Source organism: Amblyomma mixtum, chromosome 4 (assembly GCF_055824585.1).
Source record: "Amblyomma mixtum isolate Tamu chromosome 4, ASM5582458v1, whole genome shotgun sequence".
In the NCBI taxonomy this organism is placed as follows: Eukaryota; Metazoa; Arthropoda; class Arachnida; order Ixodida; family Ixodidae; genus Amblyomma; species Amblyomma mixtum.
In genome coordinates this window covers 69,471,093-69,493,085 of record NC_143015.1, presented here as the reverse complement: position 1 = coordinate 69,493,085, position 21,993 = coordinate 69,471,093, and the positions used below count along the sequence as shown (strand labels likewise).

Genomic DNA, 21,993 nt, shown 5'->3' with positions numbered 1-21,993 from the left:
AAAGCGTGCCACAATTTGTCGCAGAAACAAGTGAGCCAGGCCAAGACCTCCTTTCTTTACAGGCAAAAACAAATTCGTTCGACTGGACCGCTCCCAAGTCGAGGCCCAAATAAAAATAGCAAAAACCCGGTGCATTTTTTGAATGCTCATCCTCGCCGCACACAACACATTCATGACGTACCAGATTTTTGATATCAAAAAAAGGTTGCAGACAGTGGCTCTAGAAAACATCGACAGTTGCTTGCCTTGCCACCCGTTCGCCTTTTCTTTAGCCATCAAGGCTTGATCCCTCCAGTACGGTTCAGGGTCGCGATAATTTCCGAGAGGCACACCAAGGTACTGCGTTGGCACCATTGACCAGGTGAGCCGACAAAAGGCTTCTGGTGTGTCCACCCAATCGCCATGCCAGAAGCCATGACTTTTATCCCAGTTTATCTGGGCTCCAGTCGCATCACAAAACTTTTCGACGACATTAGTTGCCTCTCTAATGCTATCTTTGCTGGCGCAGAACACCGCGATGTCATCCGCGTACGCCAGAATTTTGACTTCGGCAGCCTGTAGTCTGTAACCTGTTATGCGCGCATTATGTTCCATCGCCAGACAGAGTGGCTCAAGATAAGCGGCAAACAGCAGTGGTGAAAGGGGGCATCCCTGCCTCACCGACGAGAGCACGCACAAGCTATCAGTGAGCTCACCGTTAACAATAATACGCGTTGTACATTTTTTGTACGCCATCGTGACGCCTTCCGTAATCACACTGCCCACATTTGTGTGTTCAAGTATGCAGAGCAATGCCTCGTGCGAGACACGGTCGAAGGCTTTTGCCAGGTCAAGCTGCATCATCGCGACGTGATCGCCCAGCACGTCGCAACACTCGAGCACGCTTCGAGCCACGTGCACATTCGTCGCGATAGTGCGGCCTTTAATGCCACAAGTCTGGTGTGGTCCAACCAACTTCTTAATAACACCTTGCAGTCGCTTTGCTAGAACTTTGGTGAATATTTTATAGTCGACGTTAGCAAGAGTTATTGGGCGATATGAGCCTGGCAACAAACGTTTCTGAGCATCATCACTCTTCGGGATTAGCACGATATGCGAGGTTGTGAAGGACAAGGGTAGTCTTTTCTGGTCATACGCTTCGCTAACAACGTGATAAAGAACTTGGGCAACCTCAGACCGGAAGGTTTTATAGAAAATGGCCCCTAAGCCATCCGGCCCAGGTGCTTTCCCGACTGCCAGCTCATTTATTGCGCATTCTATCTCACTTGGTGTGATTGGTTGTTCTAACTGTGTCCTTACTTCTTCGTCAAGCTTTGGCATCAACGGAAGGAATTCTTTTTGGAAACAATCTTTAAGGTCCCGTGGATGGCTTAGAATTTCTTTAAAGTGCTCGGCAATCGCATGCTTAATTTCATTTCTGTTAGACGTGATGTTTTCACCTATAGCTAGTTGGCGGATTTCTTTTTGACATGCGTATCTTTTTTCATCTGAGAGAGCCCGCTTGGTTGGCATTTCTCCCGCCCACAGCTTCTCGGACCTTGATCTCACTACTGCCGCCTTGTACTTCTCCGAATCTATCCGTTCAAGTTCAGTTTTCACTTCCTTTATTCCTCTAACACACAGACCAGGTTCGACATTCTCCATACTAACAAAAAACTGCAGTTGCTGGCGAAGCTTTGTCTCTGCTTCTTTCTGATTGCGTCGAATGACACTACTTCTTTCAATAGCCATTGTTTTTACTTTCTGCTTAAAATCTTCCCAACGAATGGCGTAACTTTCTGGCTCGCTTGCAGTCAAATTTTTCAGTTCTTTCGTTACAGCGTCGACAAAAGCTTCGTCATCCAACAGCTGCGCATTCATTTTCCACAAGTCCCAGCTAAAGATTCGTTTCCTCTGCGTCTTTCCAAAGGCGGCCGTTACCAAGCAGTGATCGCTGTATGCGATGGGTTTCACTTCGTACTCGCTACACATTGGTATCAATTCGGCAGAGACATATAATCTGTCTAACCTTGCATGGCTGTCTTGCTGGAAGTGTGTAAACTGCGGACGAGTACCGCTGGCGAAAACGCTACCAATGTCTTCAAGGTCATATTCGTGCACAAGTGTATTAAGAAATTCTGCACTCTTGTCACGAACACGCGAATGTTTTGCGCGGTCATCAACATTGCAAACACAGTTAAAATCGCCTAGCAGTATTATCACTTTCTGACAGTTTAGGTACGCCTCAAGCCTTTCAAAGAATGCCCGCCGTTCCATGTCAATATTCGGCGCGTATACACAGATGACGCGACACTCCAATTCGCCAAAGACGATATCAGCGATTAAGAGGCGTCCACTGTCACATGAAAATACTGACTGCACGCAGATTCCAAAGTTGTTGCGTATGAATATGGCGCAACCACCTGATCCACCAATCGCGTGAGAAATACACACATCGAAATGAGCACGAAAATTGGACACCATTCGGTCGGTGAGCTCCTGGCTCTCAATTTTTGTCTCTTGGATTCCCACTATATGTAAGTCATTATCTAAGAGAAGGCGACTAAGCTGACATTGTCGTCGTCTTGCTCCAAGGCCCCGTACGTTTAACGTCGCTACCCGTAGCGCTCTTTCGATATTAACCGCCATGGTTACACGGTAGAATGGTGCCCATTACAATAGCCCAAGGGTCTGTGGTCATGATACTGTGGCGATAAGCGCGTCGAAGGCCAGGAAAAAAAAAAGAAACTCTAACCAACAAAAAAGGACAGTCCAAGTAAACTTGGCACCTCTTTCCAAGCCCGAACACGAAAAATGAACCGCTCATGATGAGGGCCATGGCGTTTACGGAAACCCCTCCCAACCCACCTTAGCTGGACAAACTAAATTTACGGGGGCGGTTTACCCGCCTGCCGCGAATCGACCGGAATGTTCGGTCGCGGCTTCAAGGTAGACCTCCGCATACCTGGGGCTTTGGTGGGTGGCTCGTCTTCGCCCCCGCCGTCCTCCTTCGTCCCAACGCTAAGGGTCTTGTCGTGTGGTCGTTTCCCCGCCAGCAGGCTGGCTGAAGCGCTAAGGATGTCCATAACCTCGGGTTCTGAGGTGCTGGGAGCCGCTTCATAATCAACTGAGGTTTTCAGCTCGGCGCTCACAGCTGTCGAAGAATCCTGCGAAGGCGGTTGATGCTGCTCTGCAGTAACCGCTTCGGTTCCGGGTTGCTCCTGCTGCGGCAGTGGAATCACCGTATTTTCGGCTACCTCCGTTCTTGCACTTGCCACCGATGCTGCATCCTCCATGTCCGCCTCGTCCATGAGCAGGTTTGAGGCGTCGTCGGTGGTTGTCAGTCCTGTTACGCTGGCATACGTCCGCTCGCACTGGCTGCTCTCATGACCGAAGCGTCGGCACGCACTGCACTTGGGGATGCGGCAGTCGCGACGAATGTGGCCCGTGCCACGGCACCGAAGGCAGAGCGGAGCCCTACCTGGCACGACCACGAGGGCCAACTCTCCGGCGACGCTCACCTGGTGCGGCAGGTCGTCCAACTTTACGCCCGGCTTCAACTTCAAGGTGACCAGTCTGGTAGTTGAGCCCTTATCTGCTAGGCCATGCACCCGCCACCGCTCTCGGCCGACGTCTGTGACCTTCCCGTACGGCTCGAAGGCAAACCGTACGTCGTCGTCGGGCACGCTGTGTAGCAACCAATGCACTTTCATGCGAACGTCCTGGTTGGCAGGATCAATTACGATACAGCGGCACTTTTTCACCAGCAGCTCACCCATGCCGACAATCTTTTTCACCGCATCTTCGTCCTTGAAAGTCACCGCCCACACATGGCTCATGCGGTAGGCTCCGAGGGCAATCACTTCCGGCAGGAGCGATAACTCGGCGAGAGCATCGCGAAAATCTTCTGCCCGATACGGGCGGGCCCTAACATCACAGTGTAGAAAAACGGTGTTCAAAACAAAACGCCCTGTTGGCAAACTAGGCAAAACAACTTGGTACTCATTGTCTGAAGCAATATTCCTGTTACCGCGGCCCTGCTGGGCCGCTGAAGCCGCTCCTACGGAGCCCATGACACACACGTCCGTCACGCTCGGTGGCCGGAAATGGAATCCCCGCCACTATACTAACGAGGAGAGATGGAAGAGGGGAGCCACCGGTGTTGGCCATGGCAGAGAATTCTACTGCCAGTAAATGTGCCGGCATGGAGAGAAAAAAAAGTAAAGCTCCCCGTCGGGGAATCGAACCCCGGTCTCCCGCGTGACAGGCGGGGATACTGGCCACTTACTAACGAGGAGAGATGGAAGAGGGGAGCCACCGGTGTTGGCCATGGCAGAGAATTCTACTGCCAGTAAATGTGCCGGCATGGAGAGAAAAAAAAGTAAACCTCCCCGTCGGGGAATCGAACCCCGGTCTCCCGCGTGACAGGCGGGGATACTGGCCACTATACTAACGAGGAGAGATGGAAGAGGGGAGCCACCGGTGTTGGCCATGGCAGAGAATTCTACTGCCAGTAAATGTGCCGGCATGGAGAGAAAAAAAAGTAAAGCTCCCCGTCGGGGAATCGAACCCCGGTCTCCCGCGTGACAGGCGGGGATACTGGCCACTATACTAACGAGGAGAGATGGAAGAGGGGAGCCACCGGTGTTGGCCATGGCAGAGAATTCTACTGCCAGTAAATGTGCCGGCATGGAGAGAAAAAAAAGTAAAGCTCCCCGTCGGGGAATCGAACCCCGGTCTCCCGCGTGACAGGCGGGGATACTGGCCACTATACTAACGAGGAGAGATGGAAGAGGGGAGCCACCGGTGTTGGCCATGGCAGAGAATTCTACTGCCAGTAAATGTGCCGGCATGGAGAGAAAAAAAAAGTAAAGCTCCCCGTCGGGGAATCGAACCCCGGTCTCCCGCGTGACAGGCGGGGATACTGCCCACTTTTTTTTTTTCTTTATTGCCTTCAAGAAAACAACACAACATCTACATACACCAAACTGAAAACTAGCAACCTGCCAGATCTTCCTGGCAGGCCTTGTCAAGTTTAAAATTCTCTCAACAGAGCCAAATTTTCCATCCTGGGTAGCCAATCGGGTACACATGCTTGTAGTTTCATTACTTCCACAAATCTACGTACATTTTCCCGAAAATACATGCGGGCTGGTCTCGCGTCAGAATCGCAGTAATACCCCGCCATTCTGGAGCGCCATATACTATGGAGGCCCCAGAGCATTACCTGATCAAACGGAAACCCGTCCTGGTTTTCAATTGCCAAATATCTGATACCGTAGGGATGAAGCGGCAGCTCTTTTTTAATTGTTCGTTGCAAAACATCCCAAAAAAACACCCCCTCCCAACAGTGAAGAAACACATGGTCTATTGTTTCGGGACACTTGCAGATTAGGCAATGCGAACCCCACGGTAGGAATAAACCCCTTCCCTCTAAAAACCTTTTAACTGAGAGTGTTTCCGTATGTAACTTGAAGAAGAAAGTTTTGGTTCCTGGCTGTACTTGCATTCTTTTTACTCTTTTCAGAACATCCCCTCCGTGGCCTCCATCGTACAAAGCTCTGTACATTGGCACTGGAAAAACAACATCACACAGATCTGCGTATAGCTTTCTCCGCTTCACGTCACTTAAATATTCTCTCGAAAAACGCACAACCAGAAATTTAACGCTATCAGCAACTTCTCTGAAGTAACCTAAAGTTCTTCCGGAAAAATAATTTGTTCCCACCACAAAATCAGGCAAAACACGGGTCAACCTTAGTTGACACATAGTTCTCAAAAAAGGGTCACGCACATCTCGGAAAAAGAAAAACCTGTTTACAAGCTGGCGCAGAAACAGATGTCCTAGCCCAAGGCCACCATCTTTCACACGTCTAAACAAATTCGTCCGTCGGCACCGTTCCCAGGTCGAGGACCAAACAAAAACAGCTAAAATGCGATGTATCTTCTGTACATTTGCCCGGGAACAGTGCAACACTTGCATGACGTACCACAGTTTGCTTAAAAAGAACAAGTTACACACCGTCGCTCTCGCAAAGATTGATAAATGTGCCCCCTTCCATCTATCTGATTTTTCCCGTAGTTCGTGCGCTTGTTCTTTCCAATATGCATCACTGTCCCGGTAGCAATTTAGTGGCACTCCTAGGTATTTTGGGGGGATAGTTACCCAAGTCACATTCGCAAAACGATCTGGGGTTGATGGCCAACCCCCATGCCAAAGTCCCTGGCACTTTGCCCAGTTCACTTTACTTCCGGTTGCCTTCCTGAAACTGTCAACAGACACAACAGCCTCCCGTATGCTCTGCTGATTCACAGCAAACACCGCTAGGTCATCCGCGTACGCAAGCAACTTGACTTCAGCTGCCTGCAACCTAAAACCTTGAACAGCCTCGTTCTTAATAATGTTCAAACATAGTGTCTCTATATAAATGGCAAACAAAAGTGGACTGAGGGGGCAGCCCTGGCGTACCGAACGTTGCACCCGAATGGGGGCCCCCAGACTCTTGTTTATAATTAATCTCGTAGTGCAGCCGCGGTACGCCATGGCCACGCCCTCTCGAATTACTGAACCTACATTCGCGTGGTCCAGAATACAGAGCAAAATTTCGTGGGCTACACAGTCAAATGCCTTTTCGAGGTCCAGTTGGAGGATGGCCACACAGTCATTAGTCAGATCACAACACTCCAGAACCGATCTTGCCGTGTGAATGTTAGTCATAATTGATCTCCCCTTTATCCCGCACGTTTGGTGAGGGCCAACAATATCCTGAATTACTGACTGCAGTCTCCTTGCTAGCACTTTCATTAATATTTTATAATCGACATTAGTCAAGGAAATTGGCCTGTAAGCTGTGACCTGCTGGAGCTTTTCCTCGTTATTTGTCTTTGGAATTAGAATAGTGTGAGATAACCCGTATGACAGCGGCAATCTGTTTATTTCGTAGGCTTCTTTGAACAACGCAGTCAATATTGGCGCTATTTCGTTCTTAAACCCCTTATAGAAGGCTGCCCTTAGGCCGTCTGGCCCAGGCGACTTTCCCATATTTAAACTATCGATTGCTTTTTCGACCTCGAGTTCTGTGATTGGCATCTCTAATCTTTCCTTCGTGTCCTCGTCAAGTCGTGGCATAGCGATAAGAAACTTTTCTTTGAACGCGTTTATGTCGACCTTCTGTTTGTTAAAAAGCTGCTGATAATACTGGAAGAAGCCTTGTCTGATATGTTCGTCATCTGACGATAGCATGCCGCCCCATTCAATCTTATCAATATGATTTTTTTCCGCATGCGCCTTTTCCAAAGCCAGTGCTCTTTTCGAGGGCGTCTCGCCCATGTCCCAACTTTCCGCCCTTGCCCGCACTAACGCTCCTTGGTATCTGTCTTCTTCCATCAACGCAAGCTGTTCGTTTATTTTATTAATATCTTCTATCCATGTGCCGGGTGCGTTACATTCTTGCTCATGTAGTTTTTCCAGCAAAGCCTTTAGCTGGGTTTCTTTAATTTTCTCCTGGTACCGCAGGCAACTGGACCTATCAATGGCTTTTATTTTAATCTGTTCTTTGCACATCTCCCATTGCTTCCAGATTTCGTACAATGTGCCCGGCCTTACTTTAATGAGTTCATTTAGTACAACCCGTCTAAAGGTCTCATCAATGAGCAATTTGTTGTTAAATTTCCATAACTCCCAGCTAAATGCATTCCTTCGTTTTTTGGTGCCGAATACGCATTTCACTAAACAGTGATCCGTGAATGTCATGGGCACAACTTGGTATTCATTGCATACGGGAATCAAATCCAGCGACACGTAAATTCTGTCAAGGCGTGCGTGGCTCGCACCTTGGAAATGCGTGTACTGTACGGCACGCGCTCCCCCCAGGTACTCGGCCACATCTTCCATATTCCACTCGCTTGTTAACTGGCACAACACATCAGTGCTCTTGTCTCTGAAGCCGCGTGTTCTGGTTTTGTCCCGAGCATTCAGTACACAGTTGAAATCGCCCAGCATTACTACCTGCCTCTCCGTACTTAACTGCTGCATAACATTCTCGAAAAACACTGCTCTTTCCTCAACAATGTTCGGGGCATACACACAAATAATGCGCCACTCAGCATTGTAATATGCAAAATCAGCTACAACACACCGTCCTGACAGACATGAGTAGTGAGCCTGTACAATCAGTCCAGGCAGCTTTTTGACAAGCAATACACACCCAGCCGATGTCCCTACCGCGTGGCTCACAATGGCGTAAAATCTAGCCGTGAAACGTTGCACCATGCTCCCGGTCTCTTCCTCCCCATCAACCTTTGTTTCTTGCACGGCAAGCACGTCGATATCATGGTCACTTAGCAGGCGATGTACTTGGCTCTGCTTCTTTTTTGCTGCCAATCCCCTGACATTTAACGTGGCTACTCTCAAAGGGGTTTCAGGCGCCATTTTCATAAAGGGTGAAAAGACCGAGAGCATGGTGCTTACCTTCCTCGTCTAGCGCGCGGCTAGACGCCGTCGTTGGAACCGCCTCCGTCTGGTGCGAGCGGCTGAACTGGCAGCGGGGGCGCTTTATCCGCTGCACGCCTCTCCGAAGAAAGGTTTGGCCGCGGACGTAGTGCGGACCTCCGGGATTGGACTGTTTTTGCTGGCGGCTCGTCGACACCGGGGGCTGCTGCCTTGTCACCTTCGAGATCGGTCTGTGTGTGGGGTCGCTTGGCTGGGGCTGTGACGCTTGGCGAACGGGTACCGCTGGTGTCCGGGTGCTCCTCACCGTTATCTTGCTCCATGTCGTCTGCAGGCTGAGGTGACGTCTCGTCCTCTGACCTCGGGAGGTCAGGTGTAGCGTCACTCCTCCCTGCATCGCTGGCACCACTGATATCTCGTGCCGAGTCCCCCGACGAGTCTGTCTCCCGTGCCTGCGTGCGCGCTTCTCCGGTTCCCTTTGCCGCCTCCTCTGCCTCGACTACGTCCATAGTGAGCTCCGCCGACCGCTCCCTCGTTCCAGGTCCCGCGGCCGAAGCGTACGTGAGCACACAGTCAGCCTCCTCATGTCCGTAGCGCCTACATTTTGAACATCGGGGCACCTTACATTCGCAGCGGACGTGTCCCGTGCCTCGACAGCGTAAGCACTGCATCGCCCGCCCAGGCACCACGACAAGGGCTAATTCCCCGGCGACTCGCAGCTGGTGCGGTAAATCATCAACCTTAATGCCAGGCTTCAATTTCAGGAGCACCGTCCTCGTGGTGGACCCCTTCTCCTTGACGCCTTGAACTCGCCACCTCTCCCGGGTCACTTCGGTCACGTTTCCAAAAGCAGCAAACGCCGTCCGGATGTCCTCATCTGCCACGCCGTGCAACATCCAGTGGAGACGCAGCTTCACTTGTTGGTCTTCGGGATCGATGATGAGGCAGCGGCGACCTTTCACTTCCAGTTCCTTGAACGCCGCCAGCTTCTTTGTTGCTTCTGTGCTGGTTAACGTGACAGCCCACACATGGTTGATCTGATACGCCCCCAACGCCAAAACGTCGGGGAGCGCACCAACGTTGGCAAGGGCGTCACGGAAATCCTCGACCCTGTATGGCCTAACCCGCACATCGCCGTGCAAAAAAAGCGTGTTAAAAACAACGCGTCCGGTGGGCAAAGTTGGCAGAATAATCTGGTACTCGCTATCTTCGTTGTCCTCGAGCCTGTTTCCGCGGCTGGAAAGGGCCGCTATCGCCGCTCCGCTGGAGCTCATGATCCTGCGTCCGTCACGCTCGGTGGCCGGAAGTAGAATCGGGGATACTGCCCACTATACTAACGAGGAGAGATGGAAGAGGGGAGCCACTGGTGTTGGCCATGGCAGAGACTTCTACTGCCAGTAAATGTGCCGGCATGGAGAGAAAAAAAAAGTAAAGCTCCCCGTGGGGGAATCGAACCCCGGTCTCCCGCGTGACAGGCGGGGATACTGGCCACTATACTAACGAGGAGAGATGGAAGAGGGGAGCCACCGGTGTTTTTTTTTCTTTATTGCCTGGCTTTTGCACAGAAAATTAAACAATACAAACAATCAACAAAACACAACAAACGCTTTATACATACGACTCGTGGTCAGCCAGTATGAACCTGGCTTCGTCAACTTAAAATTCAGGCAGAGTACAGAGCGGCTCTAGTCTTGAGAGCCACTCCGGAGGCTCCGCAGCGGCTTTCTGAATGGCCAGAAACATGTGCATGCTTTCGCGGAAGTAGATTCCGGCAGGTCTTGCGTCTCTGTCGCAATGACAGCTTGCCATTCGAGAGCGCCATATACAGTGGAGGCCTGTAAGCATTATTAAGTCAAAAGGCACCCCATCCTCATTTTCAACACATAAGTACCGGATGCCGTACGGGTCAAGTGGAAATTCTTTCTTTAGCGTTCGCTGCAATACATCCCAAAAATAAACCCCTTCCCAACAGTGTAAAAATACATGGTCTATTGTTTCAGGCTTCCTGCAAATCAAACAATGGGATCCCCAGGGTAAAAATAATTCCTTTCCCTCTAAAAATTTTTTAACCGGTAAGGTTCCGGTGTGCAGCTTAAAAAAGAAGGTTTTTGTGCCCGGGGCCACCTGCATTTTTTTTACTCTCTTTAAGACATCTCTGCCTGGGCCTCCACTGTACAAGGCCCTGTACAAGGGCACTGGGAAAACTACATCACACAATGCATGGTACAGTTTCTTTCGTTTCACAGTGGACAGAAAGTCATTTGAAAACCGCGCGGAAAGAAACCTTACACTGGCAACGATTTCCCAGTAAAAACCGGTGACCCTACTATACACCTCAGCAGTTCCGACTATGTACTCTGGAAGTAGACGCCGCAGCCTAACTTGGCATACGGTACGCAAAAACGGGTTTCTTGTGTCCCGAAAAAACAAAAAACGATTGACCAGCTGTCTCAAAAACAAATGGCCCAGTCCCAGCCCGCCGTCTTGTACCCGTCGGAACAGGTTGGTCCGGCTGCAGCGCTCCCATTCAGACGACCAGATGAAGACGGCGAAAATTCTGTGTAGCTTTTGAATGCTTAGCCGTGAACAGTGCAACACCTGCATTACGTACCAGAGCCTGCTGATAAAGGACAAGTTGCAAACAGTGGCTCTGGCGAAAATCGACAAGGTGGTTCCTTTCCACTTATCCGCTATCTCCCGTATCTCCTTGACCTGTCCTGTCCAATACTTTGCACTGTCACGGTAGGCATCCAGCGGAACGCCCAAGTATTTAACTGGTGTCGTCGTCCAAGGCACGCTGGCAAACCGTTCAGGCGTAGATGCCCACCGACCATGCCAAAGCCCGAGGCACTTCGACCAGTTAACCCCGCTGCCTGTAGCTTGGCTGAAATCGCGTACACATTGAACAGCCTCGCTTATACCTCTCTTATCAACAGCAAACACAGCAATGTCATCAGCGTACGCCAAGAGTTTTACTTCGGCTGCTTGTAATCTGAATCCGGTAATACTCATGTTTCTCAGTATCTTTAAACAAAGGGTCTCCACATAAATACAAAATAAAAGGGGGCTGAGGGGACAGCCCCGAACGCTGCACGCTAATGGGGGCCCCCAGACTCTTGTTAACGATCAATCTCGTCGTGCAGTTCCGGTATGCCAGGGCCACACCCTCGCGGACAACAGAACCAACATTAACATGGTCTAATACTGAAAACAAAAGTTCATGGGCAACGCAGTCAAAAGCCTTTTCCAAATCGATCTGTAGAATCGCCACCTGACCATTAGTGTCGTCACATGTTTCTAAGACACTGCGCGCAACGTGAATATTTGTGAAAATAGACCGCCCTTTAATGCCGCAGGTTTGATGCGGACCAACTAATAAATGAATCACGGTCTGCAGCCTTCGTGCCAAAACCTTCATGTAAATTTTGTACTCGACATTAGTGAGTGCTATGGGTCGGTATGCTGTTACCATTCGTAATCTGTCTATGTCATCCGTTTTCGGAATCAGCACAGTATGGGACGAGCCATAGGACGGAGGCAGTGATTTTAGTTTAAAGGCTTCATTAAAGATGACCGTCAAGACCGGGGAAATAACATGTTTAAATTCTTTGTAGAATGCCGCGCTGAACCCGTCCGGTCCAGGCGACTTACCTGGGTTTAAACTGTCTATTGCTTGCTCGACTTCCAATTGAGTTATCTCCTGCTCTAATCTGTCTTTACTTTCGTCGTCCAGACGCGGCATCTCGGCTAGAAACGCCTCCTTAAATGTGATAACATCTACCGGATGCAATGCGAAGAGCGCCTGGTAATGCTCGAAAAAAGCTGCTTTGATGTGATCGATGTCCGTTTTTGAAACACCTCTCCATTCTATTTCGTTTATGTGGTTTCTTTCGGCACGGGCCTTTTCTAAACCAAGCGCTCGTTTCGTTGGCGCTTCCCCTGCTGCCATGTCTTCTGCCCTTGCCCTCACCAGCGCTCCCCGATAACGTTCTTCTTCGATAAGCTCTAGCTTTTGTTTGGTTTTTCTTATGTCTTCTATCCATTTACCAGGCGCTCGGCATTCCTGTTTTGTCATCTTCTGAAGCAGTGCCTTTAGCTCCATTTCCTGCATTTTTTCCTCATGACGTATACAGGTGGCTCTTTCTTTGGCTTTTAATTTTAAAGTTTCTTTACTGAGCTCCCACTGCTGCCAAATCCTCATGTTGCTACTTGGTTCTATTTTTGCTATTTCTTCCTTTACAGCTCGGTTATAAAATTCGTCCTGAAGTAGCTTGTCGTTTAGCTTCCACATTTCCCACGAAAAACCATTCCCCTTCTTAACGATACCTATGCAACATTGAACTAAACAGTGGTCAGAAAATGAAACCGGCAAAACTCCATAACTATTGCATTTAGGTACAGTATCAGCGGATGCATAAATGCGGTCTAGCCGTGCATGACTTGAGCCCTCGAATCGTGTGTACTTTACAGCACGCGTTCCTTGAAGACACTCAGCCACATCCTCGAGGTTGCAGTTCAGAATCATTCGCAACAACACTTGAGTGCTCTTATCTCGGAAATTTCGGACGCTTGTCTTGTCGCGCGCACTAAGGACACAGTTGTAATCGCCCATAACAATGAGCTGCCTGTCCGTGCGAAGCCGTTCTTCGACAGTTTCAAAAAACGCTGCTCGGCCATCGACCGCATTAGGAGCGTACAGACAAACAATGCGCCAGTCAGTGTTGCACAGCGAAAAATCTATCGACACGTATCGACCCGACAAACACGAATGATGACCGTGTACCTCTAGCCCCGGCAACTTCTTGACAAACAGAACACAACCAGCCGATGTGCCCACCGCATGGCTGACAACGGCAAAATATCTAGACGTGAAACGTCGCACCATGCTCCCGGTCTCTTCCTCACCATCGACTTTAGTTTCCTGCACTGCTAATATATCAATGTCTTGCTCCGTTATAAGTCGGTACAGCTGGCTTTGTTTTCTTTTGCCTGCCAGGCCTCTGACATTTAAGGTGGCGACTTTGAACGGAGTTGCGGAAGCCATTTCAACTTAAGAAGAAGGGACCGAAAGCATGGTGCTTACCTCCCGCGCCTAGCATGTCGCTAGACGATGCCGTCGCCGCCGGTGTCATCCGGCGCGAGCACATGGACCTGGTCAGGCGGCGCCTTGCCGCCGCCACGCCTGTCATCCGGAACCTTCGGGCGCGGTCGCAGACTGGGTCGTCGTGCTTGGGGCGTCTTTGTCGGCGGTTCCTCCACGCTGGACTCCGCTGCCTTCTCCCCGTCGGCCTTGGTCTCGGTGTGCGGACGCTTCGCAGGGGTGGTCACGCCGGTGTTCACGCGGGCGTCGGCCTTCTCGTCGCGGTTCTCGCTGGCCGCCTTTGTTTCCTCTTCCACGTGCTCTGGGGGGCTCGGGTTATCGTTGGGCGTCTCCAGAGGCGTCAAAGGTTGGTCACAGATGGGCGACCCGCTCTCTTTTGCGCCAGCCGCGTCGGTGTTGCTGGTCGAAACCGCAGGCTCAACCCCCGCCGTTTTGCCCGTGTCGTCGATGCCGCTGGCTGCTTCCTCCGCCTCGACAACGTCCATGAGCTCTGCGGAGTCGCTCGCCGCTACACGCCCGGTAGCCGACGCGTAGGTGCGCACGCAGTCGGCCTCGGAGTGACCGTAGCGTCGGCACTTCGAGCACCTGGGCACCTTGCAATCACGGCGCACGTGCCCCGCGCCGCCGCACCGCAGACACTGCATCGGCCGCCCGGGCACCACCACGAGAGCCAACTCGCCAGCAACTCGAACCTGGTGGGGCAGGTCGTCTACCTTAATGCCTGGCTTCATCTTTAGGAGCACGGTCCTCGTGGTGGACCCCTTCTCCTTCATGCCAGCGACGCGCCAACGCTCCCGGGTGACCTCGGTCACGTTGCCGAACGCCGCGAATGCCGTACGGATGTCCTCGTCGGCGACGCCGTGAAGCATCCAGTGCAGTCGCAGCTTGACCTGGTGGTCCTCTGGGTCAAAAACGATACAGCGGCATCCCTTGACTTCCAGCTCCTTCATGGCGGCCAGTTTCTTTGCGGCGTCGGCGGTGCTGAAGGTCACAGCCCACACGTGGTTAATCTGGTACGCCCCCAACGCCACGACGTCGGGGAGCGCACCCACGTTAGCGAGGGCGTCTCTGAAGTCTTCGACCCTGTAGGGTCGCACACGCACGTCGCCGTGCAGAAAAACCGTGTTTAAAACAACACGTCCGGTGGGCAGGGTAGGCAGAACGATCTCGTAGTCCTTATCAGCGTCGCTGGCAAACCTGTTTCCGCGGCCGGCAACGGCCGCTATCGCCGCTCCGTGGGAGCCCACGATTCTGCGTCCGTCACGCTCGGTGGCTGGAAGTAGAATGGAGCCACCGGTGTTGGCCATGGCAGAGAATTCTACTGCCAGTAAATGTGCCGGCATGGAGAGAAAAAAAAGTAAAGCTCCCCGTCGGGGAATCGAACCCCGGTCTCCCGCGTGACAGGCGGGGATACTGGCCACTATACTAACGAGGAGAGATGGCAGAGGGGAGCCACTCGGTGTTGGCCATGGCAGAGAAGTCTACTGGCCGTGAATCTGTCGGCATGGAGAGAAAAAACATGAGCTCCCCGTCGGGGAATCGAACCCCGGTCTCCCGCGTGACAGGCGGGGATACTGGCCACTATACTAACGAGGAGAGATGGCAGAGGGGAGCCACTCGGTGTTGGTCATGGCAGAGAAGTCTACTGGCCGTGAATCTGTCGGCATGGAGAGAAAAAACATGAGCTCCCCGTCGGGGAATCGAACCCCGGTCTCCCGCGTGACAGGCGGGGATACTGGCCACTATACTAACGAGGAGAGATGGCAGAGGGGAGCCACTCGGTGTTGGCCATGGCAGAGAAGTCTACTGGCCGTGAATCTGTCGGCATGGAGAGAAAAAACATGAGCTCCCCGTCGGGGAATCGAACCCCGGTCTCCCGCGTGACAGGCGGGGATACTGGCCACTATACTAACGAGGATTTTTTTTTCTTTATTGCCGATTTTGACGTACAAATCAAGAGGTTACAAGAAATAAAACATGGCGGCCACACTTCGGCCGACACGACTTTAAAATTTTTTGAGCGACATTAATCCATCTAGTACAGTTATCCATTGTGGTGGATCAGGCAGTGCGTTGTACACATTTCTTAAGCGCACAACGCTCTCAATGAAATGTTCGCGAACCGGGCGAACAACCAAGTCCGCGTGTTCGAACTGCATTCGTGTTTTCCACACCGCGTGGAGGCCCAGGACCATAATGAGGTCATAAGGTATTTCCTCTGAGCTATTCACAGGCAAGAAACGTATGCCGTACGGATCCAGGGGTAACTGTTTTTTTAAAGTTCTTTGGAGTACATCCCAAGGAAAGATCGGGTCCCAGCAGTCTAGAAATACGTGTTCTATTGTTTCGGGTTTCTTGCATAAAAAGCAGTCAGTGTTCCAGGGAATGAAGAGTCCTTTATCGTGAAGCCAGGTCTTAACTGGGAGGTTGTTTGTATGTAACTTGAAAAAGAACGATTTGGCGGAGGGTAGTATAGGCATTTTCTTCACTCTTTTTAGGACGTCCTGTCCTGGGCCACCGCGATGTGGAGAACGGTACAAAGGTACAGGGAGCATGACATCTACAAGGTCTCTGTAGAGTTTTTTCTTTGTAACGGTTGGCAGGTACTGCTGGGAAAAACGTACATTCAACAGCCTATACGATAAGACAACTTCATGCAGGTATCCAGTCACCCTTCCGCACATATTTTGAACAGACGAGACTACGAATCCAGGCAGAAGTCTATACAGTCTTACTTGTATAACTGTGCGCAGAAAGGTATCGTTCTGATCCCGTAAAAAAACAAAGCGTGCCACAATTTGTCGCAGAAACAAGTGAGCCAGGCCAAGACCCCCTTTCTTTACAGGCAAAAACAAATCCGTTCGACTGAACCGCTCCCAAGTCGAGGCCCAAATAAAAATAGCAAAAACCCGGTGCATTTTTTGAATGCTCATCCTCGCCGCACACAACACATTCATGACGTACCAGATTTTTGATACCAAAAAAAAGTTGCAGACAGTGGCTCTAGAAAACATCGACAGTTGCTTGCCTTGCCACCCGTTCGCCTTTTCTTTAGCCATCAAGGCTTGATCCCTCCAGTATGGTTCAGGGTCGCGATAATTTTCGAGAGGCACTCCAAGGTACTGCGTTGGCACCATTGACCAGGTGAGCCGACAAAAGGCTTCTGGTGTGTCCACCCTATTGCCATGCCAGAAGCCATGACTTTTATCCCAGTTTATCTGGGCTCCAGTCGCATCACAAAACTTTTCGACGACATTAGTTGCCTCTCTAATGCTATCTTTGCTGGCGCAGAACACCGCGATGTCATCCGCGTACGCCAGAATTTTGACTTCGGCAGCCTGTAGTCTGTAACCTGTTATGCGCGCATTATTTTCCATCGCCAGACAGAGTGGCTCAAGATAAGCGGCAAACAGCAGTAGTGAAAGGGGGCATCCCTGTCTCACCGACGAGAGCACGCACAAGCTATCAGTGAGCTCACCGTTCACAATAATACGCGTTGTACATTTTTTGTACGCCATCGTGACGCCTTCCGTAATCACACTGCCCACATTTGTGTGTTCAAGTATGCAGAGCAATGCCTCGTGCGAGACACGGTCGAAGGCTTTTGCCAGGTCAAGCTGCATCATCGCGACGTGATCGCCCATGGCATCGCAACACTCGAGCACGCTTCGAGCCACGTGCACATTCGTCGCGATAGTGCGGCCTTTAATGCCACAAGTCTGGTGTGGTCCAACCAACTTCTTAATAACGCCTTGCAGTCGCTTTGCTAGAACTTTGGTGAATATTTTATAGTCGACGTTAGCAAGAGTTATTGGGCGATATGAGCCTGGCAACAAACGTTTCTGAGCATCAGCACTCTTCGGGATTAGCACGATATGCGAGGTTGTGAAGGACAAGGGTAGTCTTTTCCGGTCATACGCTTCGCTAACTACGTGATAAAGAACTTGGGCAACCTCAGACCGGAAGGTTTTATAGAAAATGGCCCCTAAGCCATCCGGCCCAGGTGCTTTCCCGACTGCCAGCTCATTTATTGCGCATTCTATCTCACTTGGTGTGATTGGTTGTTCTAGCTGTGTCCTTACTTCTTCGTCAAGTTTTGGCATCAACGGAAGGAATTCTTTTTGGAAACAATCTTTAAGGTCCCGTGGATGGCTTAGAATTTCTTTAAAGTGCTCGGCAATCGCTTACTTAATTTCATTTCTGTTAGACGTGATGTTTTCACCTATAGCTAGTTGGCGGATTTCTTTTTGACATGCGTATCTTTTTTCATCACAGAGCCCGCTTGGTTGGCATTTCTCCCGCCCACAGCTTCTCGGACCTTGATCTCACTACTGCCGCCTTGTACTTCTCCGAATCTATCCGTTCAAGTTCAGTTTTCACTTCCTTTATTCCTCTAACACACAGACCAGGTTCGACATTCTCCATACTAACAAAGAACTGCAGTTGCTGGCGAAGCTTTGTCTCTGCTTCTTTCTGATTGCGTCGAATGACACTACTTCTTTCAATAGCCATTGTTTTTACTTTCTGCTTAAAATCTTCCCAACGAATGGCGTAACTTTCTGGCTCGCTTGCAGTCAAATTTTTCAGTTCTTTCGTTACAGCGTCGACAAAAGCTTCGTCATCCAATCCAACAGCTGCGCATTCATTTTCCACAAGTCCCAGCTAAAGATTCGTTTTTTCTGCGTCTTTCCAAAGGTGGCCGTTACCAAGCAGTGATCACTGTATGCAATGGGTTTCACTTCGTACTCGCTACACAAGGGTATCAATTCGGCAGAGACATATAATCTGTCTAACCTTGCATGGCTGTCTTGCTGGAAGTGTGTAAACTGCGGACGAGTACCGCTGGCGAAAACGCTACCAATGTCTTCAAGGTCATATTCGTGCACAAGTGTATTGAGAAATTCTGCACTCTTGTCACGAACACGCGAATGTTTTGCGCGGTCATCAACATTGCAAACACAGTTAAAATCGCCTAGCAGTATTATCACTTTCTGACAATTTAGGTACGCCTCAAGGCTTTCAAAGAATACCCGCCGTTCCATGTCAATATTCGGCGCGTATACACAGATGACGCGACACTCCAATTCGCCAAAGACGATATCAGCGATTAAGAGGCGTCCACTGTCACATGAAAATACTGACTGCACGCAGATTCCAAAGCTGTTGCCTATGAATACGGCGCAACCACCTGATCTACCAATCGCGTGAGAAATACACACATCGAAATGAGCACGAAAATTGGACACCATTCGGTCGGTGAGCTCCTGGCTCTCAATTTTTGTCTCTTGGACTCCCACTATATGTAAGTCATTATCTAAGAGAAGGCGACTAAGCTGACATTGTCGTCGTCTTGCTCCAAGGCCCCGTACGTTTAACGTCGCTACCCGTAGCGCTCTTTCGATATTAACCGCCATGGCTACACGGTAGAATGGTGCCCATTACAATAGCCCAAGGGTCTGTGCTCATGATGCTCTGGCGATAAGCGCGTCGAAGGCCAGGAAAAAAAAATAAAACTAACCAACAAAAAAGGACACTCCAAGTAAACTTGGCACCTCTTTCCAAGCCCGAACACGAAAAACGAACCGCTCAGGATGAGGGCCATGGCGTTAACGGAAACCCCTCCCAAACCACCTTAGCTAGACAAACTAAATTTACGGGAGCGGTTTACCCGCCTGCCGCGAATCGACCGGAATGGTCGGTCGCGGCTTCAAGGTAGACCTCCGCATACCTGGGGCTTTGGTGGGTGGCTCGTCTCCGCCCCCGCCGTCCTCCTTCGTCCCAACGCTAAGGGTCTTGTCGTGTGGTCGTTTCCCCGCCAGCAGGCTGGCTGAAGCGCTAAGGATGTCCATAACCTCGGGTTCTGAGGTGCTGCTTCATAATCAACTGAGATTTTCAGCTCGGCGCTCGGAGCTGTCGAAGAATCCTGCGAAGGCGGTTGTTGCTGCTCTGCAGTAACCGCTTCGGTTCCGGGTTGCTCCTGCTGCGGCAGTGGAATCGCCGTATTTTTGGCTACCTCCGTTCTTGCACTTGCCACCGATGCTGCATCCTCCATGTCCGCCTCGTCCATGAGCAGGTTTGAGGCGTCCTCGGTGGTTGTCAGTCCTGTTACGCTGGCATACGTCCGCTCGCACTGGCTGCTCTCATGACCAAAGCGTCGGCACGCACTGCACTTAGGGATGCGGCAGTCGCGACGAATGTGGCCCGTGCCACGGCACCGAAGGCAGAGCGGAGCCCTGCCTGGCACGACCACGAGGGCCAACTCTCCGGTGACGCTCACCTGGTGCGGCAGGTCGTCCAGCTTTACGCCCGGCTTCAACTTCAAGGTGACCAGTCTGGTAGTTGAGCCCTTATCTGCTAGGCCATGCACCCGCCACCGCTCTCGGCCGACGTCTGTGACCTTCCCGTACGGCTCGAAGGCAAACCGTACGTCGTCGTCGGGCACGCTGTGCAGCAACCAATGCACTTTCATGCCAACGTCCTGGTTGGCAGGATCGATTACGAGCGGCACTTTTTCACCAGCAGCTCACCCATGCCGACAATCTTTTTCACCGCATCTTCGTCCTTGAAAGTCACCGCCCACACATGGCTCATGCGGTAGGCTCCGAGGGCAATCACTTCCGGCAGGAGCGATAACTCGGCGAGCGCATCGCGAAAATCTTCTGCCCGATATGGGCGGGCCCTAACATCGCAGTGTAGAAAAACGGTGTTCAAAACAAAACGCCCTGTTGGCAAACTAGGCAAAACAACTTGGTAATCATTGTCTGAAGCAATATTCCTGTTACCGCGACCCTGCTGGGCCGCTGAAGCCGCTCCTACGGAGCCCATGACACACACGTCCGTCACGCTCGGTGGCCGGAAATGGCACTTCACTATACTAACGAGGAGAGATGGAAGAGGGGAGCCACCGGCGTTGGCCATGGCAGAGAATTCTACTGCCAGTAAATGTGCCGGCATGGAGAGAAAAAAAAGTAAAGCTACCCGTCGGGGAATCGAACCCCGGTCTCCCGCGTGAAAGGCGGGGATACTGGCCACTATACTAACGAGGAGAGATGGAAGAGGGGAGCCACCGGTGTTGGCCATGGCAGAGAAGTCTACTGCCCGTGAATGTGACGGCATGGAGAGGAAAAAAAGAAAAGCTCCCCGTCGGGGAATCGAACCCCGGTCTCCCGCGTGACAGGCGGGGATACTGGCCACTATACTAACGAGGATTTTTTTTTCTTTATTACCGACTTGGCCGGGCAAACAAAACAAAAATACAATGACATGACAATAAAAGCACAGGTCAGTTTCTACCTAGTGCACGATGATAAAATGGGTTAAATGATTTTAGTTGGTCGAGGACAGGCAGCCACTCAGGCTGAGGAGCTTGCTGTCCGAAAACGTCCTGAGTATACTTGATGCTCTCAATGAAATACTGATGAGCCGGATTCACAACATGTTCATGCCTGACATCCATTCGCGTACGCCATAGGCTGTGCATGCAGAGCAACATTAGCAGGTCGCAAGGCACTTCACCTGGCTCTGCACATGGTAGGAAGCGTATTCCAAAAGGAGTCAGGGGGAAATCTTTTTTCAGTGTGCGCTTCAACACATCCCAAAGAAAAACAGCGTCATGACAGTCGAGAAAGATATGTTCTATAGTTTCCACTTTCTTGCAAATAAGACACTCTACTGACCAAGGTACAAAAAGGTCTTTGCTTTGCAACCATGGCTTCACTGGGAGGGTTCCAGTATGCAATTGAAAAAAGAAAGAACGCACTGAAGGCTTCACCGGCATTTTTTTTACTCTTTTTAGCACATCCCTTTCGGGACCCAGAAGATAAGCACTGCGATAAACAGGCACTGGCAGAAACACATCAAGCAGGTCCTTGTACATCTTTTTCCTTGTTACAATGGTCAGATACTCATCGGAAAATTTTGACCGAAGAATACGGACTGCTGCAACAACTTCTTGCAAAAAAGCACTCAACCCACTCCGCCCTGCAGACATAGATGACACAACATAATCAGGCAGTGATTCTGACAATCGCACTTGTATAACAGTTCGCAGAAAATCATTATCTTGACGCAAGAAAAAGAATCTAGTGACTATCTGTCTCAGAAATAAATTTGACAACATTAGCCCCCCGTTCCGCACCTTGTGGAACAGATTGCATCGGCTGGTACGTTCCCATGTTGACGCCCAAATAAATGTTGCAAACACTCTGTGCAACCTTTGCACTGAAGTCCTTGGCAAAGTTAACGCTTGCAGAACATAGAAAATCCTCGCTATTAAAAACATGTTGCACACCGTAGCTCTTGCAAACATGGAAAAGTTGTGACCGCCCCATTTGCCTGTCTGAGCTTTGAATCGTTCGGTTTCATGGGCCCAATATTCTTTGCTTTCTGTGTAGTTGGTTAGCGGCACGCCGAGGTACTTCTGGCGTGTCTACCCACTTCATTCGACAGAATACTTCTGGCGTGG

General features: G+C 50.7%; 8 non-coding genes across 8 annotated transcripts; all 8 read right to left on the bottom strand.

The window, feature by feature from the left end:
- Positions 1-4,366: 4,366 nt before the first annotated feature.
- On the bottom strand, positions 4,367-4,438 carry TRNAD-GUC (transfer RNA aspartic acid (anticodon GUC)). The gene has a single exon. It is a non-coding gene; the product is annotated as a tRNA-Asp (tRNA).
- Positions 4,439-4,528: 90 nt separating this feature from the next.
- TRNAD-GUC (transfer RNA aspartic acid (anticodon GUC)) lies at positions 4,529-4,600 on the bottom strand. Its single transcript has one exon. It is a non-coding gene; the product is annotated as a tRNA-Asp (tRNA).
- Positions 4,601-4,690: 90 nt separating this feature from the next.
- TRNAD-GUC (transfer RNA aspartic acid (anticodon GUC)) lies at positions 4,691-4,762 on the bottom strand. Its single transcript has one exon. It is a non-coding gene; the product is annotated as a tRNA-Asp (tRNA).
- A 10,130-nt stretch (positions 4,763-14,892) lies between these two features.
- Positions 14,893-14,964, bottom strand: TRNAD-GUC (transfer RNA aspartic acid (anticodon GUC)). Its single transcript has one exon. It is a non-coding gene; the product is annotated as a tRNA-Asp (tRNA).
- Positions 14,965-15,053: 89 nt separating this feature from the next.
- TRNAD-GUC (transfer RNA aspartic acid (anticodon GUC)) lies at positions 15,054-15,125 on the bottom strand. Its single transcript has one exon. It is a non-coding gene; the product is annotated as a tRNA-Asp (tRNA).
- An 89-nt stretch (positions 15,126-15,214) lies between these two features.
- Positions 15,215-15,286, bottom strand: TRNAD-GUC (transfer RNA aspartic acid (anticodon GUC)). The gene has a single exon. It is a non-coding gene; the product is annotated as a tRNA-Asp (tRNA).
- Positions 15,287-15,375: 89 nt separating this feature from the next.
- On the bottom strand, positions 15,376-15,447 carry TRNAD-GUC (transfer RNA aspartic acid (anticodon GUC)). Its single transcript has one exon. It is a non-coding gene; the product is annotated as a tRNA-Asp (tRNA).
- A 5,218-nt stretch (positions 15,448-20,665) lies between these two features.
- On the bottom strand, positions 20,666-20,737 carry TRNAD-GUC (transfer RNA aspartic acid (anticodon GUC)). The gene has a single exon. It is a non-coding gene; the product is annotated as a tRNA-Asp (tRNA).
- Between the last annotated feature and the right edge of the window lie 1,256 nt (positions 20,738-21,993).